The sequence below is a fragment of the Mesoplodon bidens genome (genome assembly GCF_964165515.1).
Source record: "Mesoplodon bidens genome assembly, chromosome: 11".
In the NCBI taxonomy this organism is placed as follows: domain Eukaryota; kingdom Metazoa; phylum Chordata; class Mammalia; order Artiodactyla; family Ziphiidae; genus Mesoplodon; species Mesoplodon bidens.
The window spans coordinates 37,277,925-37,291,005 of record NC_138167.1 but is presented as its reverse complement, the minus strand read 5'-3'; the positions used below and the strand labels follow the sequence as shown (position 1 = coordinate 37,291,005).

Sequence of the window (13,081 nt, the reverse complement as noted above, 5' to 3'; positions counted from 1 at the left end):
ACCACCATGTCCCAGTGGTACAAATAAGTTAACAAAGTAGTTTTCTAGGGCCCTAAATGTATTACTCCATTGAGAGAATGTCTAGTTTTTGAAATTTGCATTATTGGAGGTAATTTTAATTAGCATTAGTTGAGTAGATTTCAGGAGCACTCCAACCCTTGTCTTTTTCATTGTCAAGGCCTAGGAGGCTCATGACTGGCCTCCTGAAAGAAGCAACTCTTCAGATGGATTTGAAGCAGGGGAGTGATATGGTCTTTTCCACTGGAAAGCTGCATGGCATGAGATAGTTGTTTTCAAACTCTTTACTTGGAAGTAATAGGTCTCCTTAAACAGACTCTAGGAATTCACTGAAAAAACTGATAGTAATCAAGGACCTGTTCATTATCCCTGTCACACAATGCAAAGTCAGTTGAAATTCCAGGCTTTTTTTTTTTTTTTTTTTTTTTTGCGGTATGCGGGCCTCTCACTGTTGTGGCCTCTCCCTTTGCGGAGCACAGGCTCCGGACACGCAGGCTCAGCGGCCATAGCTCACGGGCCCAGCCACTCTGCGGCATATGGGATCTTCCCAGACCGGGGCACGAACCCATGTCCCCTGCATCGGCAGGCAGGCTCTCAACCACTGCGCCACCAGGGAAGCCCCTCCAGGCATTTTTAAGGTCAGCTTCTTCCTGTGATCTGTTGGGTTAGGGAAAAAATCTTTCTGTAAATTCAGAAGAATATAGAAAGTTGAAAGTTTTTTTATAAGACTTAGTTAAAGAGAATGAGTGATACTACACAGAAATAATATTCTTTTAGGAAACTAGGTTCTCATTATAATGTAAAACAGTAAAAAAGTCATTACTAAAGCTATTATTTCTGTGTTCTAGTACTTCATAACTTTGAATGTGACTAAGTGTAATGCTTTTCTACACTTACCTGAGACTCTCATTTTGCATTTATTGGAACAAATTCTTGGAAACGCACTTTAACATGAAGCTTTGTAATTTTATTCAAATTAACCAAACTTACAGCTGAATAAATGAACATAGTTTCAATCACAAAAAGAAACACCTAACCCCGGAGACATAAGAATTTTAAAAAACAGTTTAGGATTTTAAAGAAAATGATGACTTGCGATAAGCTGAGAATGTGGCTGATTAAAAATTCAGATAATATTCCTAGGGCAGATTTTTATCTATCCAAGCAATTAAACTGAATTATTTGAGTTCCTTCCATACTATGTGCCAAAAATTACATGGCAAACTAGCATCAAAAATATGTTTAATTATCTATCAAATGACAACTCAATCAGATCTTTCCAATTTGATAAAGGTAAAGAAATGGAAACAGCCTTACTTGTATTAGAACCATTCACTTTCCCATCACAGGTACCAATGTTTCTACTTCTCCCTTGTTTGCAGAGAAAGGGAGAAGTATCCCTTCCCTTTAGAAAAAGAAAAGGGACTGGGAAAAGAGAACCTGAATTCTCAGGCAGCTTATTTATGGAAAGAGTATATATAGTAAAGTTCTGTAAGTATTCAGTTTTCATAACTGGAGCAGAAACGGTATCTCTGAAAAAATACCTTGTACCTGTGTTACTTGGCTAAAATGATTTCTAGTCACGAAAATATGCCTTTCTTAACCAACAGTCTTACTTGTCTGTTCTTCACATTCTTCCAAATTAATATACAAATTTCTCTAGGATTAATGCTTCTATTTCTGTTAATATAAACTTTCTAATGTTTTGTCAGTCCCTAATTCTATAATAGGAAATGACAAGAGTACAGGTTACAGGGGAAAGGCTTATTTCAAGGAGTTGTAAATAATTACATCTGATTTTAATACAGAATTGTTTTACATTATCTTTACTAGGTAGAATTACTTGCAGTGCTAACATTTATGGCAGCAGTTTTTAATATAATCACACTGAAGTATCTTTTATTGATTTTAATAACTACTCAAAGTATTTGTAAATGAAAACATAAGAAATGTTAATCTTTAATATATAATGGTGACTACAAATTTGCCCCCTCTAACAAAACAAAAGAAAAGTGTTTCCAGATTTACTTCTGTTACCTAAAAATCAAAAACAGTTCATTTTCTTGTTGTCAAAATCTTTTCTAAAATACATTTTCTTCCTTTAATAAAGGTATGCATATCATTCAACACATTATGATTGGAATATTCTTAAGTATATCAGGGTTATGTTCTAAATTTTATAAATTGGTATTATTGAATAGTGTAACTAGAAAATATAAGGTATTGGACTGATAGAGACTTTCAAAGGAGAAAGCCATGCTAAATTTCTCTTAAAGCCTTGTTTGTTGTCTTTTGCCTATTTGTTCTAACGTATACATTTAAATTCTGGTCAGTTGCGGCTATGCTGTTTTAATTACTAAAAGGCCCTCATCTGTTAGATTTTTTTCTTCTAATATTACACTTAAGATCATCTTTCTATTTTAGTTTGTGCGTAAAAATAGTTTGTGGTGATGCATGTTACCAATGATCAACTTCATTAGTGTTTTCACTTTGCCAATAATTGATGCTTAGTTCAGTATTTTTTTTTAGTAGTGTATATATGGAAACCAATTTTTACCAATCACCTCTTTACAGTAATTTGTAAACTATACTATACTGGGAGAGTGTCAATGAGTTGGTTACTGAAAACCATTGCTTAATTAATAATAATATTTAAAATAAATTACTAATTCTCATAAATTCATGTTAAAATATTAACAGCCCAGTAATGAACTTGCAGTATCTGATAGTAACAGTATCCTTCTTTGCATAGTAAAGGTTGTTTTTCATATCATTGTCGCTTTCTTAATTTCCTCTTCACAGACACCCCTGGGTTAGGGCATCTATTATCCTTATTTCACTGATGAGGAAATTGAGGCAAGGAAAGTTTAAGTGACTTGTCATTCACTAAGACAAGTTAATAAATGAGTTAAAACTGGGCTGTTATTCAGATATCCTGAGATAATGTATCTTTCATAATTATACTAGTCAGCTTGTAAGAAATGCTTTTAAAATGTTTCATTTTATTGTCACATATACATAACATAACATTCACCATTTTAACTATTTTTAAGTTCAGTGGTATTAAGTATATTCACATTGTTGTACAACCATTAAAAATGTTTTTATGTTTATGCCAAATTTATGGCCCCCATAATACAAGATATTCCCGTAAGGTGTTCCCATAACTGTTTGCATGATTCAAACAGTTTCCCTGGGAGGTTATTTACACACTTACTCATTTGATGGTGTGTTCGAAATAGTTTAAGAGCTCCTTTTGGAATTGCTTTCATTCTTCTGAATTTCACTGATGGAGATTTCTCTTCCTTTGATGACAAAGTTGATTTTTCAAAAACCTGATGTTATTCAGAGCATTATCTGCAGAATATTATAGGTGGTCAAGCTAGATAATTTTTTTCAAATAATAAATATACTTATTCAGTCATCCATTCATTTACTCAGCAAATATTCATCAAGGGCCCACTAGGTGCCTTTCACTCTGATAGGCAATAACTATACCATGGTGAACAAAACCAGTACTATTTCCATGGATCGTAGTCTAGTAGGGGAGATAAACATTAAATAAATTGTGAATACTTTAAGCATCATGAAAAGAAAAAATCATGGAGAGTACTCTGAGTATAACAAGAGCTGGGAGAGCACCTAATTTATATTGGATACCATGTTCCCCAGAAGTAACCTTTGAGCTATGACCAAAGAATAGGTGTTAGTTGGGCAGGTGAGAGTTGAAGTCAGATGGAGCAACAGCATGTGCAAAGCCCCTAAGGTGGGCAAGTTTGAGGAACCAAAGATGAATAACCTGTGAGATAATATTTAAATGGGGGTGGGATAAAATGAGTTCAGAGAAATAGGCAAAAGCCAGATCATGTAGGGGGAATATGGATTGTAATTATTAAAAGGCATTGAAGGTTCCAGGCTGCTATCATCTCACCTGGTTTATTGCAGTTATCTTCTAGCTGATTTCTCTGCTTATACCCTTAACTCCTATGGTCTGTCCTCACAAGAACAGCCAGAGCAATGTTTTTAAACTTAAGGCATTTCCTGTTACCCTTTGTCCTTATCACTAAATGCCTTCTTATTTCACTCAACAGAAGCTAGAGTTCTTAAAAGAGAATATAAGGCCGTGCATGATCTGGCTTCTGTCTTATTTTCTACCACTTTCCTCCATGCTCACTCTGCTCCATCCTCAGTAGCCCCCTCACATATTGCACAAATGTTCCTGCCTTGGGGTCTCTGAACTTATAATTTCCTACACTTGGAATGTTCTTTCTCCAAATGTTTATATCCTTACTTTCTCACTTCCTTTAGGTCTCTATTATCAGTCAGATTCTTCCCCACTCACTGTATACGATGGTAACTGCCCTCTCCCATTCCATGACCACCTGATATATGCTGTATATATATATTTGAGTTTTTTATTTATCTATTTGCCTCCCTCTACTCCCAACTCATGCTCCATGAGCACAGGGGTTTTGTTTTAGTCACTGCTATAGCCCCATTACCTCAAACAGTGTCTGGCATGTATTGTAGAAGGCATTCAAATTAATGAAAAGTGAAGGAAATCACAAGTGTGTGTCTTGTTTTTGGCTTGTACATCATAATGTTAACATAACGGTAACAGTGGGAGGAGAGACACAGGAGAAGTAGGTTTGGGGTAAGGAGAAGATTATGAGTTAATTTTAGTCATGTTCAGTTTGTCATGCCAATGAAACATCCAAGTGGATATATCATAGGCAGTTGGATATTCTAGTATGGAACATAGACCAGAGGCCTAGGTTGGAAATAAAAATATGACTGTAGATGGTATTTAAAATCAGGGAAATGATTGCATCTGTGAAGTGAGGCCATCTGTGAAAAAGAGATCCCAGGACTAAGCCTTACAATATAACATTTGAATATAACATTTGAATATAACATTTGAAAGGAGGAAAGACACTACTGTTGCAACAGGAAAAAAAGAAATGGATTATGGACGCAAGTAGTTTCTAGATTTTGTAATGACTTCCGTTATCCTAAAAGTACGAGACCAGATCATAAGCTAAGAATGAAAGAATAAGATTGCTCAGCAATGTTGAGATCTCATTGTTTGAGATCTTAATGTTTAGCTACATGGTGCATAAAACAGATGGGTTCATACATTAAAATGATTGGGTTCATCTAGGGCTGTAAAGAGAAAAGGTCAAAGGAATTAAGAGCAACTAGACTAATTTTCTTATTTAGCTAATCCAGTAAACATCCTTGAGACCTGCTCCATGCCAAGTGTTGTTCTAGACGCTGGTGGTACAGAGTTGAACAAGACTGTGCCTATCCTCTCGAATGTCGTGCTGTAGTGAATGAGATAGCCATATAAATAAATTAGATGTAACATGTGACATGATAGAAAGCATGATCAGCCAAATGTTTTGAAAGCAAAGAAAAGAGAGCCATTGGAAAATAAGTGAGGCTTCACCAAGGAGGTGACACTTGAGTTGGGTCTTGATTTCATTTGATTGAGTATATTATTCATAATGACTTATGTTTGGTTCATCTGGTCATAAAAAGAGCAGTGACTTACCAGAGGTACAACGATAACATTATAGCTCATGCTTGTTACTACATTTTTCCACCACAAAAAACCCTACATCAGAGGGAGGAACACTCCCAAACTCATTCTATGAAGCCACCATCACCCTGATACCAAAACCAGACAAAGATGTCACAAAGAAAGAAAACTACAGGCCAGTATCACTGATGAACATAGATGCAAAAATCCTCAACAAAATACTAGCAAGCAGAATCCAACAGCACATTAAAAGGATCATACACCGTGATCAAGTGGGGTTTATCCCAGGAATGCAAGGATTCTTCAGTATACGCAAATCAATATGATACATCATATTAACAAATTGAACGAGAAAAACCATATGATCATCTCAATAGATGCAGAGAAAGCTTTCGACAAAATTCAACACCCATTTATGATAAAAACCCTCCAGAAAATAGGCATAGAGGAAACTTACCTCAACGTAATAAAGGCCATATATGACAAACCCACAGCCAACATCGCCCTCAATGGTGAAAAACTGAAACCATTTCCACTAAGATCAGGAACAAGAGAAGGTTGCCCACTCTCACCACTATGATTCAACATTGTTTTGGAAGTTTTAGCCACAGCCGTCAGAGAAGAAAAAGAAATAAAAGGAATCCAAATCGGAAAAGAAGTAAAGCTGTCACTGTTTGCAGATGACATGATACTATACATAGAGAATCCTAAAGATGCTACCAGAAAACTACTAGAGCTAATCAATGAATTTGGTAAAGTAGCAGGATACAAAATTAATGCACAGAAATCTCTTGCATTCCTATACACTAATGATGAAAAACATGAAAGTGAAATTAAGGAAACACTCCCATTTACCACTGCAACAAAAAGAATAAAATATCTAAGAATACGGCTACCTAAGGAGACAAAAGACCTGTATGCAGAAACCTATAAGACACTGATGAAAGAAATTAAGGATGATACAGACAGATGGAGAGATATGCCATGTTCTTGGATTGGAAGAATCAACATTGTGAAAATGACTCTACTACCCAAAGCAATCCACAGATTCAGTGCAATCCCGATCAAACTGCCAAGGGCATTTTTCACAGAACTAGAACAAAATGTTTCACAATTTGTATGGAAACAAAAAGACCCCGAATAGCCAAAGCAGTCTTGAGAAAGAAAACCAGAGCTGGAGGAATCAGGCTCCCTGGCGTCAGACTATACTACAAAGCTACAGTAATCAAGACAGTATGGTACTGGCACAAAAACAGAAATATAGATCAATGGAACAGGATAGAAAGCCTAGAGATAAACCCACACATATATGGTCACCTTATTTTTGATAAAGGAGGCAAGAATATACAGTGGAGAAAAGGCAGTCTCTTCAATAATTGGTGCTGGGAAAATGGGACAGCTACATGTAAACAAATGGAATTAGAACATTCTCTAACACCATACCCAAAAATAAACTCAAAATGGATTAAAGACCTAAATGTAAGGTCAGACACTATAAAACTCTTAGAGGAAAACATAGGCAGAACACTATGACATAAATCACAGCAAGATCCTTTTTGACCCACCTCCTAGAGAAATGGAAATAAAAACAAAAATAAACAAATAGAACCTAATGAAACTTAAAATTTTTTGCACAGCAAAGGAAACCATAAACAAGACGAAAAGACAACCATCAGAATGGGAGAAAATATTTGCAAATGAAGCAACTGACAAAGCATGAATCTCATGCAGCTCAATATCAAAAAAACCAACAACCCAATCAAAAAATGGGCAGAAAACCTAAATAGACATTTCTCCAAAGAAGATATACAGATTGCCAACAAACACATGAAAGGATGCTCAACATCATTAATCATTAGAGAAATGCAAATCAAAACTACAGTGAGTTATCACCTCACACCGGTCACAATGGCCATCATCAAAAAATCTACAATAAATGCTGGAGAGGGTGTGGAGAAAAGGGAACCCTCTTGCACTGTTGGGAATGTAAATTGATACAGCCACTATGGAGAACAGTATGGAGGTTCCTTAAAAAACTACAAATAGAACTACCATATGACCCAGCAATCCCACTGCTGGGCATATACCCTGAGAAAACCATAATTCCAAAAGAGTCATGTACCACAGTGTTCATTGCAACTCTATTTACAATAACCAGGACATGGAAGCAACCTAAGTGTCCATCGACAGATGAATGGATGATGAAGATGTGGCACACATATATAATGGAATATTTCACAGCCATAAAAAGGAACGAAATTGAGTTGTTTGTAGTGAGGTGGTCGGTCCTATGTACACTACCAAATGTAAAACCGATAGCTAGTGGGAAGCAGTCGCACAGCACAGAGAGATCAGCTCAGTGCTCATGTAGAAGGGTGGGATTGGGAGGGTGGGAGGGAGGGAGACACAAGAGGGAAGAGATATGGAGATATGTATATGTGTGTTGCTGATTCACTTTGTTATAAAGCAAAATCTAGCACACCATTGTAAAGCAATTATACTCCAATAAAAAAATTAAAAAAAAAAGAAATCATATTTTACCATAGTAAAAACCACATTTTTCATACACTCAATAAACACATACTGACACCTCCTGGATGCTAGACAGCAATGCTTTTTTGTACATCTGCCAACTCTAAAAAGAGAAGTACCTAAATATTTTGAGCAGTGACAATATCAGTGAAACAAACATATACTCTCCTAAAGTAATTAAGTCAAAAATGATGTTCATATGAATTTGAAGTGTTTACTGGAAAAATCACTCTTTGCTTTATAATCAAGTCCCATGTATAATTAAAAATATGTCTTCATTTAGATTTTTTTAATATATAAATTATTTATTTATTTTTGACTGCTTTAGGTCTTCATTGCTGTGCACAGGCCTTCTCTAGTTGTGGCGAGGTAGGGGCTACTCTTCGTTCCTATGCGCGGGCTTCTCATTGCCATGGCTTCTGTCGTTGTGGAGCGTGGGCTCTAGGTGCTTAGTCTTCTGTAGTTGCAGCACATGGACTCAGTAGTTGTGACGCACGGGCTTAGTTGCTCCACGGCATGTGGGATCTCCCCAGATTAGAGCTCGAATCCGTGTCTCCTGCATTGGCAGGCAGATTCTTAACCACTGTGCCACCAGGGAAGTCCTATTTAGAGAGATTTTGTTTTGAATATAAACTGAACATTGACTGACACACACATGACAATATACATACATACATATTTATTATGCATATATGAATGAATACATATATTTTTAAATAGTTTTGGTATATGATTAAGGTATTTTGTGTAATTCTTCAGTAATTTCCCAGGGCTTTTCTAAGCATTATGTACCTTACCCAAGAGAAAGCTTTCAGTAACTTTTTTTTTTTTTTTTTTTGCGGTACGCAGGCCTCTCACTGTTGTGGCCTCTCTCGTTGCGGAGCACAGGCTCCGGACGCGCAGGCTCAGCGGCCATGGCTCACGGGCCTAGCCGCTCCGCAGCATGTGGGATCTTCCCGGACCGGGGCACGAACCCGTGTCCCCTGCATTGGCAGGCGGACTCTCAACCACTGTGCCACTAGGGAAGCCCTCAGTAACTGTTTTTAAAAGAAAGTAAAAACAAGTTCTTGACCAAAATATTACTAACTGTTCATAAGGAAATTCTTAATAGCAAGATATAATATACTTTATGATTCCTCTTACATTCATTGAATACCATACCAAAAGTATCTGTATCATCATAATTATGCCACCATCTTCCTGAGACCGCTCTTACCTTCCCTGAGACTTGTTACATTAATTGTCTCTTCTTTGTTCTGTATCTTTAACCTCACCTCTTCACTGTCTTCCTCGTATATGCATGGTCAACTCTTTTTTTTAATGGGGTGGGAGGGAGATGGAGTGAGGAGGACCCTTGACCTTGAAAAGGGTGGTCTGTCCTTTCTCCCTACTTTCTCATGTCCCACTCGATAGCCCTCATGTCTGCAGCTTAGCACAGTAGTTAAAGCTTAGATTTTGCAACTTGACTGCTTGGATTCAAATCCTAGTTCTGTTACTTGTAAGTTGTGTGACCTTGGATAAGAAACGTTTTAGTTTATCTGTTAAATGAAGATAACATGCTTAAGTGCTTGGCACATAACAAGCAACGTGTAAGTATCAACTGCTGTTATATCATCACTGTGACCATCATACCACCCCATAGAAATTGTTTTTGGTAAGGTCATTCTTGACTCCGTTTCCTAGGCTCTTTGTAGCCCCTTTACCTTTGAGAAGTTGACATCTGCTTAAAAGTGACAAATCCCAGATCTTTCTCCACCATACTTCTCCCTCCTGAGTTTCCCTCCAAAATATAACTATTAGATGGACATTTCTGCCTAAACAATATTAAAGATAACTCAAACTCAGGATGTCTATGACTAAACGTCATAGACATCAGGATGTCTATTTCCTAGAAACCCGATGCTTTTATTTATTATACTCCCTTATAGGTGCAACCATTAATTAACCCAAGTCAAAACCTGAGACTTACCACAAGTTCTGTTCATTCTACTGCCTCTTAAATGTCACTTGTATCTATCTTTTCCTTTCCTGTCAGTACAGTATTTTAACACTTGAGCATCTTTTAAGTGAACTGTTGAAAAATACATCTAACTCATCTCTTTGTTCCATCATTTATCCTCTTCTGATCCATTTAGTACACTGCTCCCAGAGTCAGTTTTTAAAAGCAAATACCTCCTTACTTAAAACTCATTTCCGGGACTTCCCTGGTGGTGCAGTGGTTAAGAATCTGCCTGCCAGTGCAGGGGACACAGGTTCGAGCCCTGGTCCGGGAAGATCCCACGTGCCGCAGAGCAGCTAAGCCCATGCGCCACAACTACTGAGCCTGCGCTCTAGAGCCTGCGTGCCACAACTACTGAAGCCTGCTCGCCTGGAGCCCCCTCACCTACACTGGGGAAAGCCCACACAGTAACGAAGACCCAATGCAGACAAAAATTAATTAATTAATTATTTTTAAAAGCCTCATTTCCTATCACCTAAAGTATAAAATCCAAACTGGACCCTACCTAGCTCTTTAACCAAAACTAAAGGTTCTTGGAATTCATTAAGTTTCAAATCTCTTTATATATAATGTTACCTCTTCCCTAGTTGCCTTTCACACACACATATGCGTGCATGCGCACACACATACAAACACACACACACACCTTTTCCTCTATCTCTTCTGGACAAATACCTACTACACAGTAAGAATCATGAAATTAGAGGCTATCTTTGGTTTTCTTTTATATCCCCAATGTTTGGTATAATGCCACATAATAGTAACTACATTAGAACAGTGTTTCTTACAGTATTTGGATGAGACAATGCTGGTCAACAATAAAATAACTATAGAAATTAGGCATAAGTGAATGATCCAGAACTTTTATAGCAGTTAGGTTAGTTTCATATCTATTAAATCTAATAATTTAAAAATGGGTCTTTCTTTTCTGTATGCTTTCTCTTATTTCATTTTTCTAGTGGTTCATTTTTGTCTTCTAAAAAACTTTATAGAAGAATCAGTCTGTGACAGTTTGAAAATTTAAAAAGATACTAGTCCTTCTACATAGATGATTTGAGAAGCACTGCATTAGGAAAATTTACCTGAAATATTTAGTACTTGACCTGTACCAGATTAATGATATTTCTGGAGCTGTCTAAATGTCAAAGAGCACAATAATTTTTAAAAGAATTATAGCTTTTAATATATATATTTACTTCTTGCAAAGACCTACCAATTTATATAAAGTCTAATATACACTATAGCTTATGTTCTGCTGATGTAGCCAGTCTGATAGTACTTGAATTGGGCTGCCATGTTCATCACAGCTTGGCAGAACATACCCTACTACTCTGCAAATTGTTTCTTGAACGATTTCACAATGAATGGCATGAAAACATCATTTTAGAACAGTATTTCTGTATTTCTAGTCTCATAATGGTCTTCTGTTCTTAATATCTGTTGAGTGATTAATCAAATAAATTTAAAGTTCTCTTTTATTATGAAAATAGTTAGAAACCTTCATAGTTATGTTATCACATAGTCCTTAAATTTCTGTTTCAACTCAGCTTAAATATTAATATTGTCAATTATGGGCCTAGTGTAATGAAATGATACAGAGAAGTATATTACTTGGTAGTTCTTTCAAAGAATGCAGTAAGTCAGTTAAACTTTTTTAAAAATTCTGCTGTCCATTTCTTTATGCCTTAGCAGGATAACTAAAAGATGAATAAATCACATAATTCTTAATACTAATTTATTCAAAAATGTTTCTTTACTGAATATTATGTTCAGGGGACTGAACAAAACTATAAAACACTTGTTTTTTCTTAAAACCTTTCACTATCTTACTTGCTTAAAATATTGGCATTCATTTCATTGTGAGCCAGTTTTGAATTATTAATAGGGTAATTAATAGGTAATTAATAAGCTACTAAACATTAAAATTGAGCTAATAAGCTTTAGTTCTTTAAAATAAATATAACTTACACTAATATTTATTAATGTTATTAGAACCATTTAGCTTGAGCATGCGTCCCATAAACTGAATATCTAAACATAAAAATCATTCAATAAATAGCCTGTTACTTAAAAAAAAAATTAAACAATTGCTGTTACAATCTAGTAGTTTTAAAGCATCATACAACTACCTGAAGCTTATAACATCATTGTTGATCTAATCGTTATCCCAGAAGCTTTCAAATTTCTCTGTATTGCAAGTGGATCTTCTATCCAGTTTCTACTTTTAGCTTTTAATATGAAAAAATCACTGGTCTTTATATAATCATGTTTTTTTAAGCATGACATCTCTAGTTATAGGACTTACTCACTGCAAGTAACAGGGTAGTCCTTTTGACAAAATTTTCCTTCCTCAGTCCCATAGATGAGGAGGGGAAAGGCATTGACATTTCTTTGCTAGCCAAAAGGTTTCCCATTAGTTCTCATACTTCCCAAGCTTTCATAATAGTTCTTAATTAAATTCAAGTAGCGTGTGAAGAGAGATTACATAGAATTTGAAGAAAGGGTGACAGCAGGGACTTTAAATGAAGTTTAATTTTATTCATGTCCTAAGCATAGTGACCAGATTAATGATAAACATGAAAATGTTAGAACATCTTTGTCCAATTCAAAAATACTGTCTTTAGACCTACTTTATGTAAAATTTCAATATTTTAAGTCAAGTGTATGGCAGTTCTCTCTTCACTAACTAGGTGAGAGGGGGAAGAAAACATACTTAAAGTTTTTTAAAACTAAATAAATAAAAAGAAAGTTATATTGACTTATATTTTACTTACACAAATTTGTTCTTTAAAGAAAGCTTGAAGAGAGAATGGAAATGTAAAGCAAAATAGAGCTATAGTTGTATTTGTTTGCCTAAAATATATGGAGAAACTTCAGAACTGATCTCAAATATAATGAGATTTGCCTTTCCTAGGAAAAATAATAATAAAAGATAAAACATGAAGTGTCTTAAAAATATCTCATTTTCCAAACCTCCGTGGTGAAGGGGC

General features: G+C 35.8%; 1 protein-coding gene across 3 annotated transcripts in view; it reads left to right on the top strand.

Moving 5' to 3' along the window:
• USP15 (ubiquitin specific peptidase 15) overlaps positions 1–13,081 on the top strand; it is a 135,962-nt gene that overhangs the window by 93,575 nt on the left and 29,306 nt on the right. The gene's annotated exons all lie outside the window — the stretch shown is intronic.